Here is a 12,807-nt window from a genome sequence, read left to right on the forward strand (position 1 = left end):
GTAATGTAGTCTTGCCATAAAGAAGGTGAAGGTCATCCTGGGCTGCATTATGAGGAATGTTGCCAGCGGGTCAAGGAAGGTGATCCTTCCCCTCTGCTCAGCAGTGGTGAGGCAACACCTGGGGTACTGTGTCCAGTTCTGGGCTCCTCAGTACAAGAGAGACATGGACATATTGGAGAAAGTCCAATGAAGGGCCACAAAGGTGATTGAAAGGACAGAAACATCCCTACTATGATGAAAGGCTGAGAGACCTGGGACTGTTGAGCCTGGAGTAAAGAAGGCTGAGAGGGGTATCTCATAAATGTTCATAAATACCTGAAGGGAGGTTGGAAAGAAGGTATAGCCGGCTCTTTTCAGTGGTGCCCGGTCACAGAACAAGAGGTAATGGGCACAAACTGAAACACAGGAACTGTCTGAACATCAGTTTACTGTGAGAGTGATGGAGCACTGGCACAGGTTTCCCAGGGATGTTGTGGAGTCTCCATCCTTGGAGCTATTGAAAAGCCATCTGGACATGGTCCTGGGCAACCTGCAGGGCAGTTGGAGCAGATAACCTCCAGAGGTTCCTTCCAATGTCAGTTATTCTGTGGTTCTGTGAATTTCCTTTATGAGCTCGTAGCTGATCTGGAAAACCCAGAAGTTTAGAAATGGTCTGCAAAACACAGTTTTTAATCACTGCTGTGGATGTCAGCGTTTCCAGTTATAATCACAAAGTGTTCTATATACAATAGTAATGAAAGGATATGAGCCAACCCTGCAGGATGACATTAGGACAACTTTTTGACTGTGAAAATTCTAACTGCTCCTGTGTGACAGCCTTTCTAGATGGTACTGACTAGACACAGAATGACTTTCATTTTTAGTTATTCAGTGGTAAAGGCAAAATGCTACATTGCACCATTGAAACAAATAGATAAAATTTATATGAATCATGAAATGTACTATTTAAATAGGACTTCCTTGCAATAGCCATTAAATCTGTCCTTTTTCCTTAGCTTGTTATATCCTACAAAACATTCTGCAAAGGATATTAGGATTGTGAGAAAAAAATCTACAAAAGGTAAAATCAAGAAATCTGGAACAATTTGGACTTTTATTGCTTATAAAGTACTTTTATGAAATTGAAAATAATCCACAAATAAAGGGGGAATGGTACCCATGGAATGGTAACATTTCAGAGGGCTGAGAGAGAAAGATTTCCCATAAGCTGCTAAAGCAATGACCACAATATGAATGTTTTTCTCTTACTCAACTTTATTTATTAGATAGGGGGAGTATGGCAAAGTAAGCTTGTCCTGGTTTCAGCTGAGATAGAGGAAATTTTCTTTCTAGTGGTTGCTGTGCTTTCAGGTTTGGTATGAAAAGAATGTCAATAATGCATATTGTTTTAGCTGTTGCTGAGTGATGTTTATACTAGTCAAGGATTTTTTCCAGCTTCCCACAGAAGCTGAGAGGGAGCACAGACAGAACAATAGAATGGCCAATAGAATATTCCATAACACAGACATCATGCTCCGTAGGTAAATGGGTGTTGGTTGGGAGGGCAGTGATCCGTGATTGCTGCTCAGGTTGGGTTGGACAACCAATTTACTGGGTGGTGAGAGTGACTTGCGTCTTGTATATTCTTTTACCATTCTTATTATTATTATTGTTATTTTCCTTTACTGTTATTGTTCTATTAAACTGTCTTTATCTCAACCCACAAGTTTTTTTTACCTTTCTCCTCCTTTTCTTCCTCTTCTCCCTGCCCTTCTGGGGGCAAGGAGGGGTGAGCAAGAGGCTGCATAGTCCTAGCTGCTGGCTGGGGTTAAACCACAACAAAGCTGTATCTCTGTATTGAAGACAATATTTTTAATGTACTAATAACTGCTTTTGTATTTATACTGCTTCCTTTTATATTGCTTTCATGAATTCATTGTTTTTCTTCTTTTTTTTTGGTGTATTTCATAGAATCTCAGAGATAGCATTAGGGGCATTTGGAAATATTCAGCTCTAGTGATCCTTTAGAAATGTGCCCTTTCCAGTGAGTGTTGGAATGTACACAGAGTGCAGGCTTCCTGTCTTCCAACTGAGCTGCTTGGAAAGTGTCATCTATTGGTACGCAGCACTCCCTGACCCTTTTCTTGATGAATTGTTTGTTATTTGATCAGTTTCTATGCATACTTGGGAGCACAAGTTAGAAAATTCATGTCAGGTATTCGTTCATTCTTATTATTCAGTGAAATGATATATTTTACATGATGCATGAAACAGGCAAGTAAAATCTGATCTCTGTGTAGTTTCAATCTCTTACCTTGGAAATTCACAGCTATTGCACTATACTGCCTTCCTCACATACAGCTTTCCCTCTTCATTTGGCTGAACTTCGTCCACTCAAGCTCATTATACCATCATTAATTTAAGATCTGTGTAGTAAAAATCTCTCTGGGTAATTCTTCTTTCTAAATGTTTGGGATGTTATCTGTTCACTTCTTACTTATAGTAGATATGTTGCTGATTCAAAAGATGCTTATTTTGTTCTCTGCTAGTTGGAAAGCTGCAGGTGTTCTGAAATGCTATCAGATGCACTCAAAAACCTGCTGACAGTCATACTCACTAAAATGTCAGAGTTTTTATTCACAGAATTTAGGGACATACCTAAGTTTTATTAGCACTCAATGAGGCATGAAATTTTATTTATGGATTCTAGAAATTTAAGGTATAAAAATGATAACGCTCCAATTGTTTTTGATTTTATTTTACTTGTTAAAACTGACAGCAATATCTTCTTAAGTGTTGGTTTTCTACAAATTCCTGTTAGCTTGTTAGCCTATCCCTCAGGTGCAAATTTAACAATGTCTTTTAAACAACATTTAGATTTTCCTTTTTTGATTCTGGACAGTGTCATTTGTTTCCTGGCTGTTTGACTTTTTATTTAATATGCGTTAGCCTGAAACATTCAATGAAAAATGTGTTGAAGGTGAATTTTAATATATTTCAGAGACTTAATAGGTATTAATAGAGCAATAACACCTACAGTAGCAGGCACAAACTGGATTTGTATCTTTACAGCTTGTAAATTACAGCCCATGTACTGAGGGCAAACACCATTAAGAGAACATAATTTGAACATTAAAGAGATTGTGTTTGCAATCAGGACATCTGCCAAAACCATATCCAAAGATGTAGAGGTCCTCTAGCATACTTCTTTTGCAGCATGTATTTATACAACCCCTGATGTCTTCATCTGTCTAATTGAATTAAGTATTTTAAAGTACAGCCAGAAGGACAATTACTACAGGAATACCAGATACAAATACAACTTAAGTGGAGGTAATATTTGTAAAATGTGGTCTGCCGACAGCCTTAGACGTAGAACTCTCTATCTACATGAGTTGATGGAGGGATTACTGTCCCTTGTGGGGCCTCATAGAGAATCAGGAGAATTGGCTAGTTGCTTTGTTGCTCTGTTTTCAATCTGTACCTGAAACCACATTGGCTTGAGTTAGTCACCTAGTTAAGAACAGATTTGAACTCAGTGTTGCTTCACGACAAAAGTGCTAGCTGGAGCTTGGGTGTGGCTGAAAATCAAAAGGGAGAATCATTTGCAACTTATAATTTTCCAGGGTTTCTGATAGTTTGTCTATTTTGAGATTTCTGTTCAGGAATCTAATCTTCCCAAGTCTTCCTCCAACCACTGCATGAAATGCTGTCGTCTTCCGAACCCTCTTGACATCCCCAAACACTTGAGAAAAGTCCCAAACCCAAGACCTAGTTCCACGTTGATAAAGGATTTTGAAAAATTATTCTGGTAAGAAGGGGTGAAACTTGAAATGCAGGTTTATCCATCTGCATTGGCCAGTATGCCTAAAAAGTGATCAAGAACAGGCAGAGGCAGTGGATGTTTAATCTTTGGCACAAGTACAATTTCATATACATTCAGTCCTTGGTTTGTCTGATGCAACTACCAAGAAAGGGGCTGCTTTGCATCAGTTCTGATGGTAGGTTTTGATAAATGGTATCTATCAGTGGGGAGCAATTTCTTTGAACTCAAAAGAAATTGCTTCATGGAAGCTGGACATACCAGATGATTAACAGATCATAGATGGTAGATGACAGCCACTACTTATAAAATTTATTCTTAAAGCAGTGACTGATAATAGAAAGGCCAATTAAAAAGCTATGGACTAGTCATCTAGCTAGATGATCATCACCAGCTCAACAGCTGTTTCTTGTCTAGCTCTGCAAGTCACAAGTGACTTTAGGCTTTGGTTTTCTTGGCATAAAGCTAGAATTCTTGAGTTTACTCTCTAGGTGATTGAAACACTACTAATTTACTGTTTATATGTCTGAATCCTGCCTGTGATCATCTAACATCTTTTCTTCCTTTCTGCAGTGGGTCTTAAGCGCCTCCTACTCTGTTTCCTCCATCTATTTTATATTTTGTTTCTGTTGCTCTATAACACTATCTGTGTTGCTTTATAACACTATCTGTTGTAATGAGCTTGTAATCATTTTCACCAAAAGTGGGCTGGCAGCTCAGATCTCTCAAAAAGGCTCCACAACAGAATGAAAGCCATGTGCTCTGTAGAGTCTTCTCCCAAACCAGCTCTTTCCCACCTTAAGGACTAAAGGGCAGGGCCGTTTCCAAGTTGTGTGATATTGATGAACTTCAGCATTTCCAAGGAACTTTCCCCTTGTTTGCCGATGACACTTTTAAAACCAGTTTTATACATTTACATTACACTAAAGAACTGACCAGGGCCTTTTGGCCCCAAGCATGCATACATCCACATTTTATTTATTGACAATATGAGCACAATTAGATCACCAATTTCCAATTGTACTACCACTTGCCTGGCAGTATTCTTGAACAGTGATAAAAGGGGACAGGAGAGGAAGTGTCATAGTGTTATTTCAGTGTCAGGGTGTTTTGTCTAGATGTTTCTGCTATGTTTTACCTTTAGGCTTTGTTTCAAGCTCCCACCCTAGTTTCATGCTATTCAACCTATTCATCAAGCCTATTTTTAAAGCTTATATAGAAATTACGGCAACTTGTCAGAGTGTGAACTTGTCACTCCAGCTACACTACAGCTCTGTCTGATTTACAGAGAAAGCGTCATTATGCTGTACACATGCTGTGACCAGAGCAGAAATGCCAGTGGTGCATCAAAGCTGAATGTTTGATTTGGAAGTGACAAAAGAAGGATTTCTGCTGTTCAGACACTGAGATAAAAAAAAGAATTCCTACCCTCGGGGGTGGTGGACAAAGAGCGTCATATTTACTGCAGGAGCTACCCAGAAGAATTAGAGGCCTGAAGAAACGACAGACCTGAGTGGAGTCTTTTTCTGAGACCTCTTCTGTCTCCAGTAAGTCAGACACCACTACTGGGCTTGTTGTCACCCACCAGTCCTTCCTTGTATGCTGGAAGGACCAGCATCCCTATGGAAAAAAATGTGCATTGACTCACTTAAAGGCTTTGTAGCCCTTTCAGATTCCTCTGCGTTAATGCTTGTATGTGAAGTTAACTCATGCAGCAAATTAGGCGACTGTTGATTAGAGTGATCTGAGAGAAAAAACATTAGATGCTAAGGAAACATTCTTAAAGGAAGTGTTTTAACTGGCTTGAAATCTTCAAACTGCTGCTGAGCATAACTGGAAAACTAATATGGAGTTTCATCTGTTTCTGTTCTCAGAAATCACACAGATTTTGCAGTGATACTCTAATGTTAATAACATAAGGGACTTACACCTTGCTTTATGAACGGAATTCAATCCAGCATTAAGGCCCATAGGCAATTACTGGAATAGACATTTACATGACCACATACTTTTAAACTCTATAGAATTGTGAAAATGCTAGGGAGGGTTACAGGGACACTGCAAACTCAAGAGGAAATCCTGGTGGAAGAACTGCATGAAAATCTTTACCTAAGCACATATATCATAAAGTGCAGGAGGAGATGTTAGCAATACTTGTCTCACTTCATAGCAGCCTTCCAATATCTGAAGGGAGCCTACAGGAGAGCCGGAGAGGGACTCTTTGTCAGGAAGTGTAGTGACAGGACAAGGGGTAATGGCTTTAAATTGGAAGAGGGGAGATTTGGATTAGATATTAGGAAGAAATTCTTTACTGTGAGGGTGGTGAAGCACTGGAACAGGTTGCCCAGGGAAGCTGTGGATGCCCCATCCCTGGAAGTGTTCAAGACCAGGCTGGATGGGGCTTTGAGCAACCTGCTCTAGTGGGAGGTGTCCCTGCCCATGGCAGGGGGGTTGGAACTAGATGATCTTTAAGGTCCCTTCCAACTCTAACCATTCTATGATTTTATGATTGTATGATTAAGAAGGTGTCAGGTTAGGGAATGCAGGAGAACTGAATTGAAGCATTCAGACTGAAAGTGTTGGAGTCCAGTAAAGAGATGCCTAAAATTTAGAGAATTTTCTGAGAGCAGTAATGGCAAATGGCCATGTCTATTATCCAGGTAAGATTTTGAATGTGGTAGCAAAAAAGCAAATTCTTGAAAACCTGGAACAAAATAAAAGGGTTTAAACATAAAGTTCTGAAGGATCCATTCCTCGTCTCAGCAGTTGGTGTTCTAAAATTTTATAAGTGATGTTCTTTGTTAATATAAAATGGTATGAAAGGTTAGCCACTTCAGATGCTATCCTAGTTTTGGTAATCTTGTTTGTATGTGAAAAAAACCAGAAGAAACCTCAAGAAGACTACTATTGATAATGACAGTTGTTTTTTTTAACTTACCATGCCAGCTTTTTGTTCTCACTGCCATCTAACAGGTTCCACAGCAGTATTCCCTATCTCTCAGTGCAGATCTGCTCTGGATCCTTCTCTTTTCCTTCCTGTTTATTCCTATAGGAAGTGTTAGACATTCTCTTCGTAACAAGAATGTTGGATTGAGGTGGAGCTATCTCTCTAACATGCCTCTAAATTGTTTTTCTTTAGTTATGGGATGTCTGAATTGTAGCTTGATGTCTTCACATTTGATTAATAAACGCTTGTCACTTAAAAAAGCAGAGTAAGGTGAAGAAGAGAAAAAAACCTCAACAGGAATGTTAAAATAGAAGCATCTATAGTCATTTTTCTGTTCTTCAACCCATGAAGCTGTTTCTTAAGCCATTTCATGTGATGTTTAATCAGTGTTTAAGTTATTTTCAGACATTCATACTGCTCATTTTAAGGAAGGGCTTCTATGGGCATATAGTTATTTTGCAAGAACACTGCTGGATTACTTGCATATGTGGACACTCCCTAACATGGAATAGGAGTCCCTGATCTCTTTTAGTTTAAAGTATTTGGAAAGGAATAGCTTTAACAATATCCATGTGCATAAAAGCAATGAAATATAATTATATCCTGTAGCATGTTGGCTAGTGCAATTGGTACAAGACATATTTTCCCTTCTTTCTTTCTCTAGGCCAACAGGATCATTAGAATAATAGAAAATAAGTCTGGAAAGGATTTTGGGATTGATTCTTTTGCGTCAAGATGGGATCAGTTAGACCTGTTTAAGTTCTCACAGAAGAATGCATATAACAAATTATTTTTTGGCTTTTTTTTGCAAGTTTCAAAGGTGAGCCTTTTACCAGTCTCTGAATGAGCAAAAGATCAGCTGTTCTGGGATAAAGAAATGGTAACCAGATAGACCTGCTACCTGTAATAATTTGTATTCACTTTCTTGCTCTAGTTGAACTGGTGTTGGTAATTCATTAACTGATGCAGAAGCTTGGCAGCCAGTAGTTGTGCTCTGTTTTCACTCAGAAGTTAGGAAGACTCAGGCTGCTGGCATCTGGGGTTACTGAGCTGCTGCTGACTGTTGTTGTATAATATTTGCAATTATTGTGGACTCTGTCAAAACTCCTGAGGAGGTCATGTGACCGAGAAACGTTCATATCTTAAGACTTGAAAATCTCTCCAAGTGCTCTATCCCACTATTCCACAATTGTTAACGTTGGGAAGTTTTTCTTGTTGTCAAAGCTGAGCTTTCTCACTTTAAAGTCCCGTTCAAATTCCTTATTTATTATCCTTTTCTTGATGAATATTGTTATTTTTCTCTTTGCAAAAACCTTTTATATTCTTGAAATCTATTTCTGTGTTCTTCTTGGTCATCTTTAGACTGAGAAGTTTCACTCAATCTTCTGTTAGAACCCGCTGTCTGAGAATATTATCGCATTTAAAGTCTTCCGTTCAATGGGAGTTTTGCCATTGGTTTCTCTGGAAAAAGGTACGGAACCTCACTGACAAAATATTGTATTTTGGATATTATTGAGCCTTTGAAATTTATTTTAACATTAAACAATTGTTTTAAAAAAAGCCCTCTCTTCTTACATGTCCAGATAGAGAACATCATGTATGAGGTAGAGCCCTAAGTATCTGCTATGTAATTAAAAAGCAAGAGAAAGTTAGTAGCCATGATCTTCAACTTCAGAAATAATCTTAGCCTGTCTGTTTCTCTTGCTTTACAGGCCAAATCTTGCTTTCAGAGTTGTAATCTGATGCAATGACATGATGAATCAACCGTACACACTATGCTGTACATAAATGGTGCACTTTTCTCTTGTCCTTTGCAGGTTGTCTCTTTCTAGATGGCCTGACACAGTTTAGTTTCACAAGCATCATTTCAGCACATTTGCGGATAAGTATGGGTCCATGACTTTAGATAGTGCTGCTCTGCTCTAATAACAATAGCTACACCAATATGTTAGCTGGCCGTTCACTTCTTGTTCTGGCATGGCTGGATTGCACACAAACTGTAAGAATTACTCTAGAAACTTATAAACAAGGTTCAATCTTTCATTAAGTAAAATTTGTTTAACAATTTTGTACATGAATCCCAACAGGATAGTGTTTAACATCAAAAAATGTGTTCAATGCTGGTTTCTTTTTGTTTTGAAGTAAATTGGTACATAGTTCTCAGGCAGCTCATGCAGCTATAGAACCTATTTAATGGATGGACTGTTGAAATAGAGTCGTCTTGAAATAGATTAGATCATGGTCATTTCAGAGAAAAAGAGCTTTAACATATGATCAGTGCTCTCCGCAACCCAGGAATTTGAATGAAGATCAAAGCTCAGGAAACTAAGGGCATATGAAAAGCAAGATGAAATGCAATGTGCCATGTTAAATATTTGAGAACTCTTATGTCAAATGATTATTGATGAAATAATAAGATCAGAGCCAGAATTCATCAGACAAAATCAGTTTTGAGTAGTCATGGGAAAATATCTTGCTGTCACAAGGTTAAACTATAGCTATGATTAATACGGGAGTGCTCTACAGGCTTAAACACTGATGAGACAAGAAGCTGAACAAAGGTATGCCAAAAATGTACAAACCCCTTTGTATTTAGTTGAGAAAACATACTGAAAACTAGCTGAGCAGCAAGAATGGGAAAATCATTAGATATTACAAGGAATGGCATAGGTCAGAGAACAGGTTGTCAGCACAAGAGCTTGAGATAAATGGTTGGTGAGAAATGGAAAATCAACAAGAGGAAGGAGAAGAACAAGCTAAGGCAGAGTAAATGGGAATGCAGCAAAAACTGATGAAATGAAACATGGCATGGGTTTGTGAACTGTGGAAGCTGATCATATATGATCAATGTATGTTCCTTGACACTACGTAATCAACTTAAGTACATAGATTATCAGGTTTTTTTACTATTTACTGTACTTCAATCAAGTCTAAGAAGGTTGTTTTTTTGGTGATTCTGTTTGGTTGGTTGGTTTTGGTGATCTAGACCACGCTGACCAAGCAATTAAATTTTAAAATTTTATTTTGGATCAGAAAATTGTTCACTTATGTTAGAATATGCTATGTATACTCTAGAATATGAAGCATATGAAGAATATGAAGTACTGTGGATCCTGTCTCCGGTTGTCTCTGTAGACAACCCAAGCCTCAGAGGACTAGATTACGTGTGGCTTGAAGGCAGTTCTGTTTTTACTGTAGTTTTGCTGATTCCCTGGAAGGAATTTAAATTTATTGGTCTTACTCCTGGAAATTTTTCAAGAAATTGTCATCAGATTTCCTATCCCCCATTCTTCAGATAGTACATCTGATTTAAGTGAGGGTTTACATCTCCCAGTTAATAGCTCAGCAACTCTGTCTTTTAATTCCTTTAGAACTCTTCAGGGCTATCTAGTTTTGTCTTGAGCAACTCTTTCCTATTCCCTTCCTTTTCACTGTAGTATGGTATTATGGTTCCTTCTCATGGCCTAAGGAGTTAGAATTTTATTGTCCTCTCCCCTGGGTGGAGTTCCTGTTGCATCCAAATTTCCCACATTGTCTTTCTTACTTTTAGCCTGTGCCTGTATACACTTAGCATAATGTACATGGGCAGAAAAGCTTGTAGGTAGGGTGTTTTCCACCTATGAGTTTCACGTAGCAGGGATATTTTGCTGGCTGACCAACTTGGGATGAGCACCTACAATGGAGGTATCAGCCCTTGACTTGATTGTATATGTTGCTCCGATAATAATTCCTTGATTACATGTTTGTTCTCTTCTAGGTTGATTGCCAACTAGGTGAATGTAGTTCACTAGGAAGATGGAAATATAGAAGGTGTATAGATAGAAAGAACAGAAAATCTTTGTGTGAGTGTGGAAAAGCACTAGAAGATTGTAATAGCTGAGGTCTGACACCCAGGAGTCAGCTGGAGGTACAGAAAGTCAAGCCAGGCAGTCAAGCTAAGGTTCAAGGTGCATCTGAGCACAAATGAAATGATTTTTTTATGGCTGCTTTAGCAAAGCTTCCATTAAAGCCTTGGCAACAGCCCAGAGTAAGTCTGTGTTGAAGAGATTTAACTGCAATTGGTACAAATAATCCTTATGCAACAACTGAGTCAGTGCTGGAGGGAGGAATGCATGTTTTTCACTTGTGTGTACAAGAAGGGAAAAGTCTTGTGTCTTTTGTACAGCCAGGAAAAACTTTCTGGATGTCAGTGCCTTCTTGCTCGTATTGAATTTTACTTGCAGTGCTGCCTCAGAAGGCCTCTGTACAGTAAAACCACTCATAATTGGTTTAGGATTGCTTCCCTGAAAACATAACCTCTGAACGTGCAAGTTTTGTTTGCCAGGAGACAATCAATGTATGGTCAGTTGAAATCTCTCTGACACATGGTTTGTGTTTTTTCCAGTGTGCTTCAGACAAGCCTTTTCTTGCACTGTGAGGCCTGTGCAACAGAGATAAGTCCAGCCCCACTCTCCTGAACAAGCCTGAAAAGGCATTTTTTCAGCAGGAAAAAAGGGATGATTCTACATTGTAATCCAGATTGCATCTCAATCTGGAATCTTGAATTTATCTCTATTTTACATGCACTGACCCCCCACAGTAGCTGAAAAGATTTATGTTTCTTCAGGACAAATAAGGGTTGATGGTTCGTTTGCCTGTGTTTTCTTTTGAGAGCCCCTGATCATAACAGGCTGTTGCAGTTTGCTCACAACAAAGCTTCACTTGCATGTGTGACCTTGTCGACTGCTATCACAACGTCGCTGCCATTTGTCAGTGCCTCTGATGCTTTGCTGCTGAACGTTGTGTTGTGAACTGGTTATTGAACTTCTCCTGCTGCTGCCAAGAGATCTGTGCTCACAAAACTGGTGACATAGACAGATGTCTGTCACCTGTGCACTGGGGAAACGTCGAGCCTAGCAGGCCATGAGTGATCAGAGTGCTTAAATGAGCTGTGACAACCATGCAGTGTAATGGCTGTGGCTCTGTCCTCTGGCTGGCAGGGTTGAGGAGCTGTGCGGTACGGAAGGGATTTTTTTCTGCCTGCACAAGCAAAACCCTGAAAGTGACAAGCACTCTTTGTACTGTGCTGGGACTCAAGACACTTGAGTTTTGTTTCTTTCTCTGCTCTTTCATTATTACATTAACATAAAGTAATATCATTAACATGATTAACATTTCATGTGTGCACATGGCATTAACCTGCCAAGACCCACAAGTAAGCTTTTAAAGCAACTGCTAACTGTTTTTCATTTTAGAAATCTGAAGAACTACTAGTGAAATTAATCACAGCATAGCCTTTTAGATTTTATATAATTCAACATTAATTAGGTTTAATAAGTAAGAGGATGGATTGAGGCACTGTTAACAGGATGCAGAATCTTTAAGCCCCCTCTGAAAGTCAGCGTTGCGTACAAATTAGTGAGGTGTTTTCTGTGAATTGAATCTTGCAGTATCATTACAGTGTCTCTGGCAATATCTGGAGTGGACATATTGTGCAGTTCACTCCACAAAGCCTTCATTATTCATATTCAGAGACTGGCAGGAAGACCTTCCATGGAAATCTGGACGGTGTGATGGTGCACCCAGCTGTGTAGTGAAACAACTGGAACGCTGAAGCTAAGACCTTGGAAACACTTGCAGTGTCCATAGGATAGCTTGTGATTGTGGACATGCCACGTACAAATTAGCTGGAGAGGACTAAGAATGGTTGCAAAGACATGTTATCTTCACTGCTGATCTGAGTTTGTAGAGCCCTGGGGAGATGGGATCTTCTCAGAAATTTTTGCAATTCTTCTGAGTGTGAAAGGAGGTTCCCTTGGGTATCAGCTTAACAACTTCTGTAGATATTTCATCAGTTTTAGAAATAACCAAGAATAGTACATACAAAGATAGCAAAGGGGTGAAAAATAAGGTTCTTTTCAGTGAATATATTCTTTTTACTATTTTGGATTCTACAGCTATTGTTATTTCAGCTGTCACCACAGTATCTAAATAACTTCCAGCAATATGTTAACATCTGTGAATAGTCTGTCAGGAGTAGATTTTTCATTCTTTCATACTCTTTTCATCCTGAGAACTG

The sequence above is a fragment of the Numenius arquata genome, chromosome 7 (assembly GCF_964106895.1).
Source record: "Numenius arquata chromosome 7, bNumArq3.hap1.1, whole genome shotgun sequence".
Taxonomy (NCBI): Eukaryota; Metazoa; Chordata; class Aves; order Charadriiformes; family Scolopacidae; genus Numenius; species Numenius arquata.